General features: G+C 40.6%; 1 protein-coding gene across 3 annotated transcripts in view; it reads left to right on the forward strand.

The window, feature by feature from the left end:
- Positions 1-21,239: 21,239 nt before the first annotated feature.
- Positions 21,240-21,679, forward strand: part of VPS8 (VPS8, CORVET complex subunit) — a 232,022-nt gene continuing 231,582 nt past the window's right edge. For 2 of the 3 annotated variants that reach the window (XR_003044270.1, XM_006925797.2), the window contains exon 1: positions 21,240-21,320. The gene's annotated coding sequence lies outside the window, so the exon portion shown is untranslated. The remainder of the gene's footprint in view (positions 21,321-21,679) is intronic. The other variant, XM_015599949.2, reaches the window with a different exon arrangement.

Below are 21,679 nucleotides of genomic sequence, written 5' to 3' on the forward strand. Positions count from 1 at the left end.
AATAGTGTGAGGCCGTCTCTATCCCCAGCCATTCTGATGCACCAAGCTAAGGGTCATTTAACTACACTGTCATCTGTTATTCCTAATCTGCTTCTTACTGTGTGAAGCGGGACACAGACACACACCCCTATGTAGTTCCCAATTTCTTTATTGCATGACTCTCTGTAAAGTACTTGGCAAACACAAACTGCTTGATTCCTTCCCCACCCAGTGATGTCCTGAGTCCGCCCCTCCTTCTCTTCAACGTCCAGGCTGAGCAGGGCATTTGTGATGTTTAATTATAAATACAAGACAGATGGAAACTATTAGAGTCTGCAAAATGCCAACAAAGTGGTGGGCTCTTTTTCTCTCAAAAATAGTTTCAGGGGCCTGAGCAGCCCTTTCAGCAGATCCAGTGAGTGTGATTGTGGCCCTGACTAGTTGTTTCTGAGGGAGGGGGATGGTATAGATAAGAGTGGCTGGGGCACAGTGCTGGAGCCTTGTCTTGCAGAGGGAAGCAATGGCAGCAAATGTTTAGAAGTAAGTTTCTAATGGATATTCAGCAATGACTATGAAAGTTCCAGGTTTATTTGGGGGATGGTTACAGTTCATATATGCTACATTATATACGAAATCAGAAAAAGAGAGCAATGCAGCTCAGATTTCCCAATGACTATGAAAAGTTGGTAATACTATGATTTTTACCACAGAGGCAAGAGGCACCTGCTATGGTATGTATCATGGGGGTAAGAATGACTGAAGGAAGAAACTCAGCATATCTTTGGGGAGGCTGGCAGGCAAGCCCAGGGGGAAGGGAACATCAAGCTGCAGCCCACCCTAAAGCTGCTCAGAGCACGAGGAGGGTGTAGCTGACTGGGTTGCCAGTTTGGACCTCCCACAGCCCCACTTCAGCTCTCCGAGCAGGGTCATTGGAGCTTCCCTGTTAGTGCTGCTTAGAAGTTGATGGTGAGCCTGATGTCAGCACCGGGTTCTGGCATGTTGCCTTTCCACTATCGGCACGGAAGGGAGGCCTTCTGCCCAGACTCCCCTGGGCGAGACAGTGCTGAGGACAGACAGTGGCAGTGCAGAAGCCTGGGTGGTGCATCGCTGGGCAGAGGGGCTTCCAGGCCACTTTGGAGCACAAATAGTGCAATTGGGAGTAAAAGTTTTCAGCATTCCCTCTCAGTGCAGGCCTTCTGACTGTCTTACTGAAGGCTGGTCTTTTTTTTTTTCATTTGATCAGTTAAATGGAATCAATATTTATTGAGCCTACATTTAAAGACTGGCCCTTAAGGATCTCCCAATATAGTGAGTCCAGTCTGAGGAACAGACTAGTGAACTAGTCATCTCATTTTAAGTGCATGATGAATTTTTGAACTAGGTACATGAATGACATAGAAGATGGAAGAATTTAAGGGATAAATAATAATAATTAAAAAACACAGCAAACATTTATTAAGTGCTTATCATATTTCAGACACAGTGCTAGAGGCTTCCTTCAGTGAACTCCCTTAATTATCAGAAAAACTCAAAAAGGTAGGTTCTGTTGTTATTCTCATTTTACAGGAGTGAAACCAAGCACAGAGGGTTTAGGAAAGTGATCCAAATTTACATAGCTGGTAAGTGGGAAAGCAAGGCTTGATGCCACTACATTCAACTGACTTGCTAAGATATTAAATGGAAAAAGCGTTCACGTGGGAGAGAGGGTGGAAGAAACTATTGCTGGCAGAGAGAAGAACATATACAAAGCATGGCGGCATGAGATCACATGGCATGGGAACGATGTGTAGCTCAGTTTTGTAGGAACGTGAAGAGCAGGACCGAGTGAAATGTGAGGCTGGAGGAGCAGGCAAGGGCCAAGCCTTGTGGGGTCTGAGAGCTTAGACTTCACCCTCTTGTCATAGGCACTCTTAAAGGGTTCTTAGAGGGAGAGTTGCCGAGTCAGATACACTTTTAAGAAAGACCACTCTGGCTGCGGAATGAATTGGGGTGATGGAAGTGGAGGGACAGTTGGTAAGCTATTGTAATAGAGAACAAGTGAGACAATGAGGAACTGAACTATGGCAGTGAAAATGGACATCTTTTGGAAAATTTTTAGAAGATGGACTCAACAGGCCTTGGTGGTTGACTCAATGTGAGGGGTAAAGAGGTGGGTGGTGGGAAGGATGAGCTTAGGTTTCTGGCTTGACAATTGCTATGGTCACCAGTCAGGGTAGAAAGAGCAGATTTGTGAGAGGGTAAAGGTAAGGAGCCCATGAGTTCAATTTTGGCCATACTGCTTTGGGAGTACCTGAGGGACTTCCAGGTATGCGGAGAGCAGCAGGCAATTGGATACACAGATCTGGATGACCGCTGGCCACCATTCCTTTTCTGTGCCCCATCCTGTAGACAGTTCTTCACTGGGAGTACAATGACAGGAAACATTAGACGATGGAATCTGGAGTTGGCAAGGCGGAGTGTGATTAATGCGGAAGAAATGAAGACAGTATTTGATGGCAACAGACCCAGACTCTTAGACACAGCAGAAAGTGATCAAAGAGGCTAGGATAAAGGTGGTAATGGATGCTCAGAATATTCACTCCACTAGACAGTAGGACTCTTAAGTGATCTAAAGACAGAAGAATTCAATAAAGGCACACCTGTCTTTTATTTTTAGTGTCAACTTTTAAATCAAGACAATGAAATTTGTTGAACAGTCATATGCATTGATTCAACATTTATTAAACACTTACTGTGTGTCAGGCCCCTTTATAAGAGTTGAGGATAGAGCAGTAAAGAAAATAGACAAAAATCTCTGCCTTATGGAGCTTGCTTTCTGGTGAAGGAAGGTGGCGAGACAAATGATAAGCAAAAAAGATATGAAATATATAATATTTGGGTATCAACTAATTTATACATCATCTTTATGCAAATTAGGGAAAGGCCACTCCTCTGGGCTGTTGCAGCCCTGTGCCCAGGCGCAGGGCTTGGCGAGCTCCTTCAGACAGGCATCCAACCTGCAAAATTTTAATTTTGCACGGCAGCCCTATGTAGAATGCCAACGGCACAATGAAGAAAATTAAAACAAGATAAGGAAGACAGGTGGTAAAGGGTAAGGGGTGTTGCAATTAAAAAACTGAGAAAGCCTCAATGAGAAAATGCCAATTGAACAAAGACCTGGAGATGGATGAGTAAGTAAGCCATGCGGCTCTCTGGGGAAAGAGCATTCCTAGGCAGGGGGAACGGACAATGCAAAGGCTTGAGACAAGCATGCTTGGAACATCTGAGGAGCAGCAAGGGGGCCTCAGAGAGCAGGGAGGTGGCTGGAGCAGGGAGAGCAAGGGGGAACAGAGTAGGAGACTGGATCAGAAAGGCAGCTGGGGGCCAGATATTGCCGCAAAGACCATTGTAAGGACTTTGGCTTTCACTCTGAGTGACACAGAAAGCCTTTGAAGGATTTTGAGTGGGGAGGGGGTGCGGGACATGATTTGACTTACTTTTTAATGTGCTCCATCTGGCTACCGGGTTAAAAATATAGTACAGAAGGAAAGAATGGAAACAGGGGACCACTAAAGGAGCTACTGCATGACCAAGGTGAGAGGTGATGGCAGCTCAGATTATGGAGTCCGGAGTGGAGGTGAAGAGAAGTGGTCAGATTCCGAATATATTTTGCGAAGCCAATAGAATTTGCTGATGGATTGGATATTGGGGTGGGAGAGAAGAATGACTTCAAAGTGTCTGACTTGAGCAATGGAAGAATAGAGTTGCCATTTATTGAGAAAGATAAGGCTGCAGGAGGCAACATAATCGGGCATAATGTCAAAAAATTTAATTCGAGCCCTGATGTGAATGTGCAAAACGGCCCTCCCCTGAAATAAGCCTTCACCCTTGCAGCAACTCGAAATTACAGAGGACCAAACTGAAAGCCAGAATAATGTGTTTGAATCTTGCCCAGATAATAAGTGACAGAATTAGGACTCAAAAGAATCTGTGTGACTCCAACACCCATGCTCTTTGTCCCAAACCACATGATCTAAGAGAATTCCTTCTCCACCAAGGGACAAGACAGAAACTAGACCACGAGCGGAGGCTGTACCTCTTCCACTTCTGTATCCCCAGTGTCAGAATTTGGTTGAAGGAACTGGTAAATAACACTCCTCTCAACTCGATTTTGGAAGCTGTTGAGAAACAGATATGAAAGTCATGCCGATAAAAAAAAAAAAATCAGCTTTATCTTTGGTAAACTTGAGGTGGAAGATAAGACTTGAAGCACAGTCACAATGGGCTTCCTGCTGTTGGTTCCGCCAGCTGAGCTGGCAGAGCTTGGACAGTGCAGGCCCTTCCTGGAACCTTCACCTGGAGAAGCAATCCAAATGCAGGTATGCTGCCGGCAGACCAGCTCCAAGAGAGAGAAAGGGAAAGGGATGTGCTTTGCATGCTCAGGTCCTTCTCTTAAACTCATTATCAGATAAATCACTTCTCCCACAGGGAACAGGAAAATGAAGGTACCCTGTATCCCTACCCAAACCTGGTAATATAATAAGTGCTCAGCAAATTTTTGCAGAAAGTTTTTTTTTTAATGGCTAAAATACAAGCAAGCACCTACTATCATGCAGACTCTAGAAGGCACTTTACATACATACACATTTACTCCACTATAATCCTGTGAGGTAGGCACTATTTTTATTTCCATTCTACAAATAAGTAAATGAAAGCATTGAAAGGTTAAGGTTGACCTAGGATGGAGCCAGGGTTTAAACAACGCAGTTTGTCCCAGAGTCAGACCACAGAATGAGCACATGTGCATCCCTCATGTGCTGGTGAAAATCCCATGTGATAAGGTCAGTAGACATACTATTAGACATTATTATGAAGTGTGTTGGGAACCAGATGAGTGACCCGTTAATTCTGCCTGGAGTTGGGGTGGTGACAGAGGGAGTCATGAATAGTCACAGAAAGAAGGTGACAGTTGACATGAGTCTTGAAAGACAAGAAGAGATTTGTCAAAGGGACAAGATTAGGGGGAGGAAGGAAATAGCATTTTAGGTAAAAGAAAGAGCTTAGGCGAAGACCCTGAGACTTGAAGAATATATGGTGTGTTTGGGGAATGATGAGTGGACCAGATTGCTCAAAATAGAGATCCCAAAATGGCAGCCCACCCTCCAAATTCAGTGTGAAGACATGAGCATAAAATATACTCATATATTATATAATGTATATTTAATTATCCCAACATTTAAAAATTGGGTGATTTCACATAAAATTCTGGACTTTGGGCTTTTCTTGAAAAATCAGAAGATAACCCTAGGTAACTCTAGGCTTGAGTTCCCATATGGCCACCTTTGCTGAGAGCAGAGAAGCTGCTACCTCCTTCAGATGGTCATGTGCTCCCTGCCACTTCATCTCATTCCCCAGCGCCTGCCTGCATCACCCACGTTTTTAACTAACCTTCCTGGCTCCTGTGGGCCTTTGAGTTAACAACCCTTGGGATAAAAGCTCAAACTGAGATTTGAAGGGCCTGTTGCACCATGCCAGGACTTTAAATTTATCCTGAAAGCAATCAGGAGTCTTTGAAGGTTGTTAGAGGCTCGCACAATCAGATGAGTACAAAGACAGGGTGAATGGGAGAGACACGGAGGCAATGTTGAAATTATTAGGCATGAGGGTACCAATGGATTTTCATGGAAAATTTCTCTTCTGCCCAAAGCAGCAGTTGTTCCAGGAGAGTCACTATTGTGGGCACTAAACTCACAGCTAGAAGGCCTGAATTAGAGAAGGTTTTTCTTTTAAACGCTGTTACCCTCACCTCTCCTGTCTGTTTAGTGAAGAAGAAGAAAATAAGCACAAACCCAGATCTAAGTCCCAGATTTGCTATTTGCTCCCTGCATCTTTGACAAGTTACCTAACTTCTCTGAGACTCAGTTTCCTCAACTGTAAAACAGGAATAACTACCTAATTTGCAGAATGATCCTTAGCATTGAATGAAGAAAGGTGTTTGAACATGTTTGTAGATGGTAGAGGTCCTAGGAAGAGTAGAAGATTCCTGAGATTGATCTTATAAGGAAGACCCTACATGTGGGGTTTGGCTCTGGGAATGTCAGACATCTAGAGGTGGCACAAACCCCCAAATAGCTGGGGTCCTGCCATCCTGGGACTTTTACCAATGACACAGGTCACATCAAGCTTCATGAAAAAGAGCGTATGCATAAGGACTTAGATCTCTTGCTTATCTCCTGCTTTTCTCTGCCCTGTCAACACACACACACACACACACACACACACACACACACACACACACACACACAGTTTGTTGCAAGGGCAAAAACCTAGCAAAAACCCAACATATAATCTGAGGATTTGACTTTGGGATTGGGGCAGGCTATAGGGGGTCTAAATCTCCTGTGTCCTGCATACAGAATCATGATGACTTAGGGACAAAGGATGCACAATCAGTCTGATTTCAGCCTCTCTTCTCCTTTCTCCCTTCTCTGCTCTGCTGCTCCCTCCCTTTCCCTCTCCCTCACTCTTTCTCCAGCCCTGCAATTCATCACAGCTCTGTGTCTATGCCCTCTGTGACCGTGTCTCTCTGCAGCACTACTTTTGCATTTTGATGTTAAAACAATATTTTACCCATTATATGACAGCATTTGGAGCTTTTGCAAAGGGCTTTCACATCTGTTATTTCATTTGATCCTTGCCAGGTCGCTGTCAGGTAGGCAAGGAAGGTATTATTAGCAGGCGTGATAGTCAAAATATTTAACAACCATGTACTATGGGCCCAACCAATTGGAGTAGATGCAGTCCATAAGGCTGAAAGCGGACCCTGGAGGTGTCCTCCCTTAGTTAGTGGTGGAAGGTCTGGGGGCGGAGTGAGGGCAGTCCCAAAGTAGAAACCAGGAAGGCAGGGGCAGAGCCGGGGCAGATTTGAAGGACTCAGGAAAATGGCTTTTTACCAAGCAGTCTGGAAGCATTTCTGTTTTTCAGGCACGTTTAACTTTACCAGTGCTTACAGTTGACTATGATCATCAGCTCAACTATGCAGATATGGGAATAGAGTCCAGGGAGATAAGTAACTTGCCCAGGTGAAAAGAGGACCAGACAGTTGGGTCCCTGGCCCCTGGGGCAGAGGTTTTACTACCACTTCAGAGCGCAGGCTAAATGCGAGGGCTTTTGTTTACACCTCATCCTCCCCTGGACAGCACAGCAACCTTGAACATGATGACTGCTGCTCTTGAAATTTGATCCCTGAGCTCACACTTCTCTTCACACTTCAGTCACCAAGTCTTCTTATCTACTCACTATCTCCTCTGTCTCACCTTCAGATGTGTCATCATTCTGCCCTCAAATTTCCTCACTTGACCTTCTCACTGATCTCCACAGATTCCCATATCTCCTGTTATCTGGCTGATCATTTCCAGAAACTCCCAGTGGCCCTCATCCCTCTCCTGAGCTGCCCATTGAATATGTCCCCCAGGTGTCCTAGTTATCACACCTCAACTTGGCCCAAAGTGACCTCACCACCTTCTCCTCTGAAACCTGCTTTCACAGAGCTTGTAAATGGCAGCACCATTTTTCCAGTCACCTAGACCACATAGAACTCATCTGGTAGACCGCCCACATGCAAGTGCCCCAGGATGGCTATCCTCCTGCCGTCACCTGATGCTCTCAGAAACCCCAAGGAACAACAGTTCTGAAGTTAAGATTGAGCCTGGGGTCTGATCTCCTGCAGCCCCCTGCTACCCTAAGATCAGGACCCTATCTTCCTTTGCACGGGCTTGTTTGTTCTTTGGTAAATATAATTTTAACTTTTATTAAACTAATACATATACAATGTTTAAAAAGTTTAATAGTCCTACTAAGTATATAATGAAACAAATTGCTGTCTGCTTCATTTCTCCCCACCTCTGACTCCTCCTTCTCAGAGGTAATTGTTTTAATTTTATTTTTATTTTTATTTTTTTGCTACTTCTTCTAGTATTTGCCTCCATTTTTGTAAAGGAGGTTAAATTTTGATTTTGCTATTTCAGACATTAGCTATTGACTTCTATCTCAGATGCTGTTAGTGCCCTGCCTGAATCCCTTAGACCTTTCCATGCACTTTGCTTTCCTCACTTCCAGCTGCCAGGGTCCACATCTCTACATCAGAAGGCTTTGGGGCTCTGCTCTCACACACAACAGGCTGACAATGTAGGAAATGAGAATGCTACCTCCCCCGCCCCCAGCAGTCTTCAACTAATGACTCTCAGGGGTCGATGTGTAAATACTTCAGCTGCCCCCCTCTCAGGTAGAGTACTTCTGAAGCCTGTGTTTTGCCTCATTTCCCAGAGTGTTCCCAGCGGGATTACGTTCCTATCACCCACAGTGCTGTCTGAGGTAATCCCACATTCCTTACTGGTTGTTTTCTCTCTCTCATATCATTTTCCCAGTTCTCTATGAGTGTCCCCTGCACTTCCCAACTAAACTGTACTTGCAGGCAAATCCTTGTCTCAGGGTCTGCCTCTGGGGAAATCTAAACTAAGACAACTTCCATAGGAATATGAAGAGTTATCTCTTGCAGTTCCTTTTCCTGAACACACACGTACACACACCCCCTCACAACCACCACCACCACCAGCACCCCACAGTTTCTCAATATTGTTGAAGCATGATTTTAGTTAAATCAACACTCAACATTTACATTATTATTACTATGTCAATACTGCTCACAGCTGACTGACATAATAAACTAGGATTACATTTCTTTTTTTAAATAGCATTTTCCTCATAAGTTAATAATTGCTTCTTTTTTTTTCTTTGCTTAGAATTCTATGTACTTATCATTAATTCATCCCCAAACTGTCTTACAGGCTAAAATATATAGTTAAATAAATCATGTTATCTATACATATGTTCCTTTATTTTCTTGGAAATTTCACTCCTGAAGCCTGAGGTCTTCCTGCTCCAATCTGGATTAGTTGCTTTCCTGGTTTGCTGCACAACTGTCATCCTGGGGCTTCCTTCATCATCTTTCTGGAAAGTTCTTTAGTCTTTCTCCTTTACTCTTAGGTTCTCCTCTTTTCTTGGGTCCCATGTCTTCTTTCTTGGTTTGTTCCTCATTACATCCTTTAGTAACTTTATGAAAATGGATACATCAGAGAAAAACTTTTGAAACCTGGAATGTTTGCAAATAACTTTATGTTTTATTAAAAACTATGTGAAACATTTTGTACATGGTAATTTCTCAGATATAAGATAATTCTAGACATAAGATTTTCTTTCAGAATTTGGAATAAATTGCTCTATTGTCTTTTAGCTTCCACGCAGCATTGCTTTTATTTGTTTTTGTTTTACTTTATACAGTAATTCATTTGAACAATATCTTTAATATTTATGCATGGATTGTTTTTACTAGCTGCTTTATAATATGCTTATGCATTTTATATTTAAAATGTTTATGTATTAATTCCACAGTTTTGTATTTTATAAATTATTTTTGTTACAAGATTATTAGGTATGTTTTTGGACTTATAAAATTCACCCATTTCAAGTGTACAATTTAATGATGTTTTAAAACTAAATTTACCAAGTTGTACAACCATCATCACAAAACAGTTTTAGAACATTTTCATCACCCCACTAAGACCATTCAGCAATGCTTTTGAGAAGTCTGATACATTTTGAACCCCAATTCTTTGTATGTGACCCAATTTTTCTCTCTAGAAGCTTTGAGGATCTGTTCTTTATTTCTGATGTCTAAATTATTACAGTGATGTACCTTAATCTGATTCTTTTTTTTTTAACTATCCTGAAAAATGTTTAATTATTTCTTCAGCAATTATTCCCCAACTTTTCTCAGTCTCCTCTTTCTGGAAACCCTGTTGTTCTAGTTTTGAGTGTTCTGGAATAATCCTTTAATGGTCTTGTCTTTTTCCCTTATTAGCTCTTTAAAAAAATCTTTAATGTTTTAATTTTGGGAGATTTCCTCAAATTTTTCTTCCAAAACTATATACTTAAAAAATTTTAGCTATCTTTATTTCACAGAACTCTTTCTGATCTCTGAAGCTTCTTTTTTCTATAGCCCCCTGATCTTATTTCATGGGCACAATGGATCCTTTTTCTCTGAGGATATTACTTATGCTGTTAAAATTTTTTTTCTTCTTGAATTGTCTGTTTCTCCTGAGTGCATTGAAATCTCTATGTATGTGTGTATGCCTTAAGATTATCTGGTAGGAAGCTGATTTTCACTGGAAGCTCCCCCAAATTCCAGTATTAGTAGGTCTTTCTTGGGTCAGTCAATTTACCCAGCAGACACCTCCCCAACCTCTTCCCTCTACAATGTAAATAAGTTTCCAGTTTTCTGAGAACCCAAGAGAGGAAAAGGTGGGTTATCACATTTTTCAGGATGTGGACTTTCCCTAAAATCTCCATTTTCTGTATGGTGCCTTACCACATCCATCTGCTTTGCCTGGTGTCTTTTCCAAATCCAGAGTCTCTCTCCTTTGGCCTCTCCAGAGAGTAAACTTCCTATATTTTGCTGAGTGGGGTAGAGAAAGTCATCCGGCTACAAAGGCTGGGAGAGAGGAATCACATTTTCAACCCATTCTTGAGTTTTCAGCCCAACTCCATTTCATTAAGTAGCTTTAATTTCTAAACATTTTTTTTGAGGGGTGGGGGGAGGGATTTCAGTTTTTCATATCAAATTGGTTTCTTTCTTGAAAGCTTCTCTACCTCTCTGCCTGCCCTACAGGAAGCTTTCTTGTCTTTACTAAGTCAGTGAATACTCATCCAATCATTATTCATCTTCCAATTTTTTTTGACATCTTCCATTAGCTATTGTCTTTTCACTTGTTGCTAGAGTCCTTGTGGGCTTATACTTTATTATTTTACTGTCATTTTAGGAACAAAGTCAAATGTATATGTTTAATGTGCCAAGCCTAACCAGAAATTCCCTTCCTGTTCTGCTACCACATGCTTAAGCTTGACTTTCATTTTCAGTCTGGACTACTGACTATTCCTCAAACATACTCTTTCTGTCTCTCCTTTCTTTGCTAATAGAGTTTATGGAATGGTCTCTTCACCTTCGTTGCATCCTTCAAAGCTAATTTTAAATATCCTATCCGTGAACACTTCTCCAATTGTCACTGCTAGAGAAAATCTTGCCCTCCTCTGATGCCCATTGCATGTTTCACCTCACCTAAGACACCTCCTACCAAATGGTGTGAACATCTATCACCTCTCCTATGTAAGTTCCTTGAGGGAAGGAACAATATCTTAACATCATAAATCTCTTTCAATTAGCTCCATATATACTTGTTGAATAATAAGAATTATAATAATCAAATGCCTGCCCTATCGTGTATATTTTTAAAATGTGCATGTTAACCATTGGCTTCTAACACTCACAGTAATTCTGCAAGGCAGGATATTAGCTTCAATTTTTAGATGAGGAAACTGATGCTCCAAGATATTAAGCAACTTGACCAAGGTCCAGCAAGAGGCAAGAACAGAATTCAAATCCTGTTCTCTCTGTCTCTAAAGTCTGAAGCCCACTTACTATGTTTCGGTTATCTTTTTTTTTTAATTAGTAAACTTTATTTTATTTACTTGGGTACTTAACATTTTTCTTCCAACTGTGTGCTACTCCCAGTACTCTGAAAGTGTAGGTGCATTGTGATTATATTGCTGATTCCAAAACATTGCCCTCAAGCTGGAATTTTCAACGTGGCCCCTATCGATCCGTCTCTGTCATTTATTGGACATTTACTCTCTGCCAAACAATTAGTATAGGCTCTGAAGACGAGTTCAAATGTGGACTCTTCTACCTACTAGTTATAAGTGTGAACCAGTTATAACTTTTCTAAGCTTCGATTTCTTCCTCTGTAAAATGGACTTAATAGTAGATATCACATAAAGTTACGGTAAAAATTAAATGAACCAAACATACATAAACTTCTTAGACCAGTATATACTAGGTAATGTTACCTATTATTTTCATATACTTTATCTCATTTAACTTAACTTCACACCAACTCTCTCAGGTAGAAATTATTATCCTAGCTTTGCAGAGAGGAGCCTGCTATACAGATATAAATCTGACTCTGAAATCATATTCTTAATCACTGTGCTACACAACCAGAGAGACAGGTGATATTTATGGACATTTTTCAGGCTTTTAAAATTTGGTAAATCAATGAACAAGAAGTCAGGACACTTTGGCCTCCAGCACAGGTCTAGAAAGAATGCGAGAGCATCATTACTGTACAGGGAAAAGAGCCACCCTAGGCTAAGGGTCAGGAAACCTGGGCTCCAGCCCTCATTGCTGAGTAACAACCCCCTACCCACACCCTCCCTTGGTCTCATTTCCCTCCTCTGTAGAATGAATTGTTGCACTGGCCATTTCCAAGAACCCTTTGGCTCTCTTGCAAAGGCTCCCAGCAAAGCCAGGGTGTTTGTTATCTGCTGAATGCCAGCACCATCTGGTGGCCATGAGCTATAACCCAAGCCCATTGCCTCCCACTGCCATCTGGTGGCCACTACTGCCACATTAAGTTTGCATGGCATTTCGAATTAAAAAAAAAAAAAAAAATTCAATACATTAGCACACGTTATCTTTATAGCAACCTGATAAGACAGATAAGGCAGGTGTTGGTACTGACTTTTGCCAACAGGAAACTAGTGCCCAAATAAATTAGGTGAATGCCATGGAGTCACATGGCAAGTTGGTAGGCTGTCAGAGCCTGGTTTAGAAGTTTCAGGGGTATTAAGCTACCTTTGAAACAGATTTAACAGATATTTATTGAGAACCTATCATGTACAAAATGCTTCACATAGGTCTTTTATTTATTCTGAATGCACAAATGAGACTCAATGAGATTAAATAATTCACTCAGCATAGGGTGTGATAGAGGTAATATTTGAACTCAGATTCTACAACTCTACTCAGCCATTTTTCTCCTCCTCAATGTCTGGGGCTAGCACACGGAACAACCAAGGTTTCTACTCTCAAAAATTCTGTCATTCCTCTTCAGGATCGAATATCTAATTTTTAGCTGGGCTGATAGTCACCCAGGAGAAAGACTACATTTCCCAGCCTCCCTTGCAGCTAGATATGGGCAGAACTGGTGTAGGCAATTTTAGGAGAGAGTCTTTGCAGAGAGTAGGCAAGAACCTTCTTTGCTGGCAGCTTCTAAAATAGCTCCTAGTGATCCCACTTTCTGAAAGTCATACTCTTATTAATCCCCTCCCCTTCAGTATGGGCTATAGCTAGTGCTTATAACAAATAGAATGTAGCAAAAAATGATAGGAAGTCATTTCCAAGATCAGCTTACAAAAGACTGTGACCTTTATTTTGTTCTCATTCTTGATGGCTCTTCTTACTTTCCTGCTTGGATGAAGCAAGTACCATGTTGTGAGCTGCCTTATGGAGAAACCTATGTGAAAAGGAACTGAGAGCACTTCTGGCCAACAACAAGTGGAGAACTGAAGCTCTCAGTCCAACAGCCTGCAGGAAAGCAAATCCTGCCAAAAAACATGTAAGTGATATTGGAAGCAGATCCTTTCCAATTTGAGCCTTGTGATGTCTGCAGTGTGGGCCAACACCTTGGTTAAATATTTCTGAGAGACCCTCAGCCCAAGGACCCAACTAAGCCACTCTTGGATCCCTGACCCACAGAAACTGTAAGATAATACAGTTTCTATTTTAAGCCTCTAATTTTTAGAGTAGTTACACAACAATAGATAACTAATATACCTACTTCCTTCCTCTTTTCTTCCTTGCCAATTGGAAGGTGGATGTGGTGGTTGGAGCAGAGTCTTGGACCATGAGATAGACTTGGGAATTGAGGCCCAACATGGAGGAACAAGGAGATAGGAGGAGTCTGGATCCTGGCACAGTGAAATATCACTATTTTGAGATTTTTCTCATTTTCAGTTGAGTCCAAAACTCTTCCTTTTTTTTTTTTTTTTTTTTTTTAAAGAGGTAGTATGTATCCTTTTATGTAAGCAATGCTATCCCCAGGCAAAATGGTAAAATAGTTCAAATTTGCCTTTGATGCCTTTGTTGTTTCTAGATCTTCTTTACTCTTTCCTTGATCTTTCCCTTGTCTAATAGTCCTCTTCAATGCCTGCCTTGGGTCCCTTTCTAGCCCAAATCCAAGCCCTGCACCTCCCTCTCTACCCCTTTCTTTGCTGCTGAGTTCCAGCAGGGCTCCCCTGCTGCTAGTCTTCTGTCCAAAAGGCTGGTATATGTTCTGCTTATTTGCTTACGGGTATATAGGTGGGATGGCAGAGGTGAGGATAGAAGACAAAATACTCTAAGCAGATTTCAAGTGATATCATTTCTGGAATTGTGAAATTACTGGGAAGAGAAATGCTTTTAAATAGTGGAATTTTCTAGTTTTCTCTCAATTAAATCCACATAAGCGGCTATGTACTCTAAGGCTGAGGGGAAGGGGTATGTCAGAAGGCTCTAGAATAAATGAGTAAAATGAAGGCAACCTGTTGTCAAGAATGCAAAATGCTAGAGAGTATAGATATTATTTCTTTTATGCCTTTGAGAAGCAATTTATGATTCCTGAGTCCTCTACCTGTACTCTCTCACCCATGACGTTTTGTTGTTGTTGCTATTCTAGTAATGTTTGGATATAAAATTTGCTTTTCTCTAAAGGTCAGAAGAATTTGGTCTTTTGATCTCCCATAATTTCTATTATGGGTCTTAATAAATATTGCATTTATTTATTTATTTATCTTTATTAAGTTCATTGGAGTAACATTGATTAATACAATTATATAATTTTCAGGTATACCTTATAATTTGCATCTACATATTTTATTGTGTATTTTCCACCCAAAGTCCAGTTCCCTTCAGCTACCATATATTTGATCCCCTTTACCCTCTTTACCCTCCCCCTACTCCTCTATATTTGACCCCTTTTATCCCTTCTACTTCCCCCCTCCTCCCCCACTCTCTACCCTCTGGTAATCACTAGTCCATTGTGCATGTCCATGAGTCTCTGTTTGTTTGTCCTGTTCATTTGTTGCTTTTAGGTTTATACCCCACATATAAATGATATCATGTGATTTTCAACTTTTTCTGTCTGGCTTATTTTGCTTAGCATGATTATCTCGAGGTCCATGTTGTCGCAAATGGCAGGATTTCCTCTCTTCTTATGGCTGAGTAATATTCCATTGTATATATGTACCACAGCTTCTTTAGCCAATCATCCATTGTAGGACTCTTCAGTTGCTTCCATGTCCTGGCCACTGTGAATAATGCTGCTATGAACATTGGTGTGCAAATATCTTTTCGGATATGAGTTTTCAACTTTTGGGGGTAAATACCCAGTAGAAGGATCACTGGATCATATAGTAGATCAATTCTTAGTTTTTTGAGGAACCTCCACTCTTTTCCATAGTGGCTGTACCAATTTGCTGTCCCTTCAGCAGTGTATGAGGATTTTTTTTTCTTCTCTACATCCTCTCTAATATTTGTTATTTCTTGTCCTGTTGATTATAGCTATTCTAACAGGTGTGAGGTGGTATCTCATTGTAGTTTTGATTTACATTTCCCTAATAGCTAGTGATGTTGAACATCTTTTCATATACTTGTTAGCCATTTGTATGTCCTCTAGGGAGAAGTGTCTGTTCAAATCCTCTGCCCATTTTTTTATTGGATCGTTTGTTTTTTGTTGTTATTGAGTTGTATGAGTTCTTTGTATATTTTGGATATTAGGCCCTTATTGGAGGCGTTGCTTGCAAATATATTTTCCCATTTGGATGGTTGTCTCTTTACCTTGTGATGGTTTCTTTCGTTGAGCAGAAGCTTTTTAGTTTGATGTAGTCCTATTCATTCATTTTTGCTTTTCCTTCCCTTGCCTTTGAGATCAAATTCATAAAATCTTCTTTAAGTCCAAGGTCCTTGAGTTTAGTTCCTATGTTTCTTTCTATGCATTTTATTGTTTCAGGACTTATATATTCATGTCCTTAACCCATTTTGAGTTAAATTTGGTGTGTGGTGATAGACAAGAGTCTAGTTTCATTCTTTTGCAGGTGGCCTTTCAGTTTTCCCAGCACCATTTATTGAAGAAGCTTTCCTTTCTTCACTGAATATTTTTGGCTTTTTTGTCAAAAATTAAATATTGCATTTAAAAATTTTTCTTCCTGGCTAAGGATCAGGGACTATTTCTCATAACTGTGTTCCTGGTACCAAGCATAGTACCTGGCACACGGTAGGCACTCAGTACATGCTTATGTATGCTGTGAGAAGGGGTTCTTTATTGCTTGGGAAGCATCTTGGGTCAGTGTATGTGATACCTTCTCCATACACAAATATAGACTGTCATTGCCGAATTTATTCATGTATTTAATAAAAAATTATGGAGCTCCTACCATATACTAAGTACTGGTCTCGACGCTGGAGATAAACCATAAATGAAAGATAAAAATCTCAGCTCTCATGGTGTTTATGTACCACTGGAGAAGACAGAAACTTAACAGATAAATAAATAAAATATATAGTATGTTGCACGATGATAAGTACTATAAAGAAAAATAAAACCTAAAAGAGACTGCTGGGGAAGGGAGGGGTGGTCAGTGAGACTTTGTAAGAATGCTCCCCAGATATTCTGAGTGCTCCCCTACACTTCCTGGCCTTTGTTGCAGTAAAGCAGGGTCAGATGGCTGGTGCTGGCCAATGGACTGTGAGCAGAAGTGGTACTTGTCACTTTCAGGCCAAGGCATTTCAAAACTAGTGGGCCTTTTCTATCCCCCCTGCATCAGAGAACTTGGAGGACATGTGTTCATCTGATAGTGTCACCAAATGAAAAGAACCTGGGTGCTTGAGACCTGAATGGAAGAGAGTAATCTTCCTCAATCTGCCTTATACTTTTTGCCCTGAATAATGCAGTGGCATTTGAGCAAAGCCCCAAAGAAGATGAGGGAATGAGCCATGTGGTTATCTTGGGGATGGGAGTGGGGAAGGAAGAGCATTCCAGGCAGAGGGAAGCTGAGGATGATATCTGGCCTAGCTTGAGTAATTTACAGATAACTAATTTTACTTCTTTCCAGCTGACTTGGATATTTTGACTCCATTAAGAGCTCTGTACACCAGGTTTCTTTTTAAAAGGAGAAAAGAGGCCAATTTATTTTGTGATCGTAAAAAAAAAAAAAAAAAAGAAATGACTCAACTAATCATCTCCTAGTCTCTGCTTTTTGTTCCCAGGTAGCAGACATATTTTCTTTTGGAGTAGATGTGTCTTTCTCTGGATGCAATGTCAACAGCAATATCTGGACCATGCTCTCCATCCTTCCTGTCTTGGGAGAGCTGGAGGAGTAGGGCTGAGTATCAGGACATAGTCTAACTGCAGCAGCCTTTGGATGATGTTCCCCTTCTATCTTCTTGCAGTCAGAGCAGCCAGCCCTCACTGATTCCCATGCCCCATCACATGTGTGCCTTTTTTCTTATGGGTTTAATTTCTCCTAAGCCCATTTCACAGAAGTTCTATTATATTTGCTATTTGCTCAACTGTTTTGTCTTACTTAAAAAGACAAGTTTAATCAATCCAAACATTCTCTGTCCAGGTCTTACTGATGTGTACAAAGTTAACTTTGATGAATGGTTTATTTTAAGCCAAAACATACTCCTCAAACCCTAAACATAGTATAGCTCTCGGTGCTCTTTCCAAAGGCAAGAAAATTATAATAATATTCTGTAGAGAAAAATTCCAATACTGTATAAGCTGCCACCACTTTTACCTTTTTGTTTTTTAAATCTCAATGCCTATGTTTGGATAATTACAAATGAAACTTTAAGAAACCTCCTGTATCAATGCTTCTCAAACTTAAATAATGTTTAGTTTCTTTGTAAGGGAAAAAGATTTTCACAGATCTCTAGAATTGGCTTAAATTATTTTTTATAATGTTGCATTAATACATATGTATATATACACACATGAACACATACACACATATATCAGACATGAAACAAAGACTCCTGATTTGTTCAGATTTTCTTCATTTATAAGACCAAAACAAATTTATAAATTAAACACAAACAAAATTAACAAATGAGGAAATTAAAATTTACAATATCGATTTTATATAAGGAATGTTATTTTGTTGAAACCAAATTACTCTTCACAACATGAGTATTTTACTGACTGCAGTGGCACAAACTCATTTAATTACATATCTCATGATGACTCAATTTTCCCACCAAACTTTGTTTGTACAGTACACCACAATATAATTTGACTATAACTTGGTGTGACCACATCATTTATTTTTTAAATCCTTCTCTGTTTTTTTTTTCCTCCTAAGTTTGCAACAATTCAGTTAGTACTATTTGCCAGTCACAAATGTGAACATAGGCAGTAAAATTGCATTTCCAGAATAACTATAAAGTATTGATAAATTTATAAAGACATTCCACCCCACTAGTAATCCAATACAGATTAAAACGAGAGACAATTTCTTTTATCAAACTGGCAAAGCTTTTTTAAAAGATAAAATAAACGCTGGTGGCTATGTGTAATGGGCACCCTCGAGCGCTTATGATACGAATGAAAACTGGCCTGAACTTTCTGGAAAACAATTTAGCAGTACGTAGTCACAGACTTAAGAACTTCAAAGTCTTTGGATTAGTAATTTCACTTATAGTTTTCTAGCCTAAGGAAATAACTTTAAAATGTGGGCAAAGATTTCTTTATAAAGATATTCATAGTCATGTTCTTGTTAACAATGAAAAAATAGGAAACTCTCTAAATGCCCCTAAATAATAAAATAAACTCTATTATCAACAGTTATGTAGCCATTACAAATGACATTTGTAAAAATTTTTAATAGTGTATAGAGTTCAAGATATAACATTGAGCAATAAGAGAAATTTAGGATACAAGACTATATATTCCATTTAGTTTTATTATGTCAAAAATGTAAATATGTAAAGTAAAAAGCCAAAACCATGAGTACTTTTTTCTGGAATGTGGATCATTTCTGCTTTACTTTTATATTTCCTGATTTTTCCAAGTTTTCTATAATAGCATACAATATTTTTAATTTTACTTAATGCAAACAACACTGTAAAGGATACCATGTCAGTTCAGACCACCCTAAAACACTCCTGATTGTGAATTGGAATCATTTCCCTATAACATCCATCCACAGGTCCCAGGTTTACTTTCTACAGTTACTATGGGTAGAGTCATGCCACTTCTCTGCTTAAGAACTTTCAAAGGCATTAACCAGGCAAGTAGACCCCCCCGCTTGTCATTCAATGTCCTCCTGGATGTGGTCCCAGCTTTTCCAGCCACTTACCTCAACGTACATCTAACTCACTCTACATCAGTGCTTTCAAACAATGGGTTGCTGTGCATTAGTGAGTGATGAAATCAATCTAGTAAACAGCATTAAAAAAAAAAGAATAGAATAGAAAATACCAACTTGGGCTGCACATGCTAAAAGCAGTTACTGTCTCAAGATGTACACACACACACACACACACACACACGCACACACACACACACACACACAGTGTGCATATATATACCAGGCCATAGCTGAAATATGTGTCATACTGAGAATGATGACAAAGAAGTGTGAAAGCCGCTGCTCATAACACAGCCGCATCTGGCCACCAAGTAGTCCCCAATCTTGCTTTATACAGTAGTCTCCCTTTATCCACAGTTTCAGTTACCTGAAGTCAACCACGGTCCAAAAGCAGTAAATGAAAAAATTCCAGAAGTAATTCATAAGTTTTAAATTGTGCACTATTCTGAGTAGTGTGACAAAATAATCTCATACCTTCTGGCTTCATCCTACAGATTTGAATCATCTTTTTGTCCAGTGTATCTACATTGTATACACTATTGTTCATTAGTCACTTAGTAGCCTTCTCAGTTTTCGGATACAGATCGACTGTTGCAGTACAACGCTTGTGTTCATAATCCTATTTTACTTAATAATGGCTCCAAAATGCAAAAGTAGCCATGCTGGCAATCTGGATATGCCAAAGAGAAGTTTTAAAGTGTTTCCTTTAAGTGAAAATATGAGTACAGCATAATAATAAATTTTGAGAGACCATATTCATGTTTTATTACAACGCATTATAATTGTTTTATTATTAGTTATTATTGTTAATCTTTTGCTGTGACTAATAAGTATGTACCTATAGAAAAAAAATATTACCAATATATAGGGTTTGGTACTATTTGCAGTGTCAGGCATCTAACTGGGGGCCTTGGAATGTATACTGCCTTTGATCCCACTGTTTCCTCAGCTGGGCATTCTGTCTGCTCTGTCTACTGAAATCCTTCAAGGCCCTAGTAAGACACCGCCTCCTCCCCTAAAGTGTTCTACCTTTTCCACTCATCTGTGATCCTAAAATGATGGTGTCATACCTTTCTTATACCACTCAAAATAGCCTGCCTTGTATGACTATGTCTGTACGACTAGGTCTGCACACTGAGTTCTTAGAAAAAGAATACCTAGAGAGCAGGGCTGTGTCTTACCCACCTTTGAGTTTTTCAAAGGCCCAGAAGTGTAATGAACCTGGTTGTTGCTCAATAAACATCCACACAACTGAATATTTTCTATATCTCCTTCATGTTGTGGTGCTCTGCACACTATTTTCCTGACCATGGGCTCCAGCAGGCATAAGATTTTTGTCCTGGGACCAATGTTATCTACAGTGGTGCCTCTAAAAACCAGTTTGTCCTGGAAGCTTTCATCTTTAAGAGGAATAAGAGAAATAAATATATGCTTTTATCCATTTAAAAGGTATCTCTTTTATTTGGGAGTTTGTCTCTCCTATAATTTTGGTGTTAAGATGTATTTTCGTGGAGCATTGTTAATAAATTAGAAAGTAGCTGGTTTTTAGTGTGTGTGTGTGTGTGTGTGTGTGTGTGTGTGTGTTTACTGCCCTTACTTGGAAAAATAAAAAGCTGGCAATTCTGTGTTCGTCTCTAAAAAGATTAAATGTAAAAAATACTGTTTGCAAACTCGGAAAGTCTGGGAATCAGTTGCTCTTTCTGGGATATCTGAAGGTAGGTTCACTTTCTTAAAGGCTAGATAAATTCACTGACATAGAGCTGCAGGAAGGTAGGTTCGTCTTCTCATTTCAAGGACTGCAAAGTTGCGCTCCTCCTCAGGTGTTTCCACTCTTGTTCCCAAAGATGTTTATCACCCATTAAGTCCGGGTGGAGACTGCGTACTCCTGGCTCTTTAAATGGAGGCGTGGTGTAGAAAGACAGACCGCCCAGGAGAGACAGGGGTGAGGGGAGGAAAGCGGAAGCGTGGCCAGCGGTGGTAGATACTGCGCGTGCGTGAGGCTGTAGGGGGCGGGGTCACGTGGGCCGGGGATCCTGGGCTGGAATCGCTGTTAAGCGCAGGTAAAGAGTCTCCAGTGAGCGGGCCAGTAGGGAGGGAACAGCAGTGAGGGGCTGTACCCCGGGCGGGAGGAGAACGAGCGCCGGGTCTCCGAGCCTCCGCCCTTTTCTGCGCGCGACAGCAGCGCGGCCTCGGGGTGGCTGATGGAGCAGCCCCTGAAGGGCCATCTGGACCGGGGCCCACCCGCCGGGCGAGGTTGACGCTGAGGGCGGAGGGGGTGTGCCCCATGTTTGGCCTGAGACTGGGTCGGGCGGTTTCTATTTGTTGGTTACAAACGAATGGGAGGCTGAGGGTCAGTTGCACCCTCTCCCTCGATTGTGAAACTAGGAGGCGGTTGGTTGATCACCCCCACCACCCCTTC

Source organism: Pteropus alecto, unplaced genomic scaffold, assembly GCF_000325575.1.
Source record: "Pteropus alecto unplaced genomic scaffold, ASM32557v1 scaffold88, whole genome shotgun sequence".
NCBI classification, from domain to species: domain Eukaryota; kingdom Metazoa; phylum Chordata; class Mammalia; order Chiroptera; family Pteropodidae; genus Pteropus; species Pteropus alecto.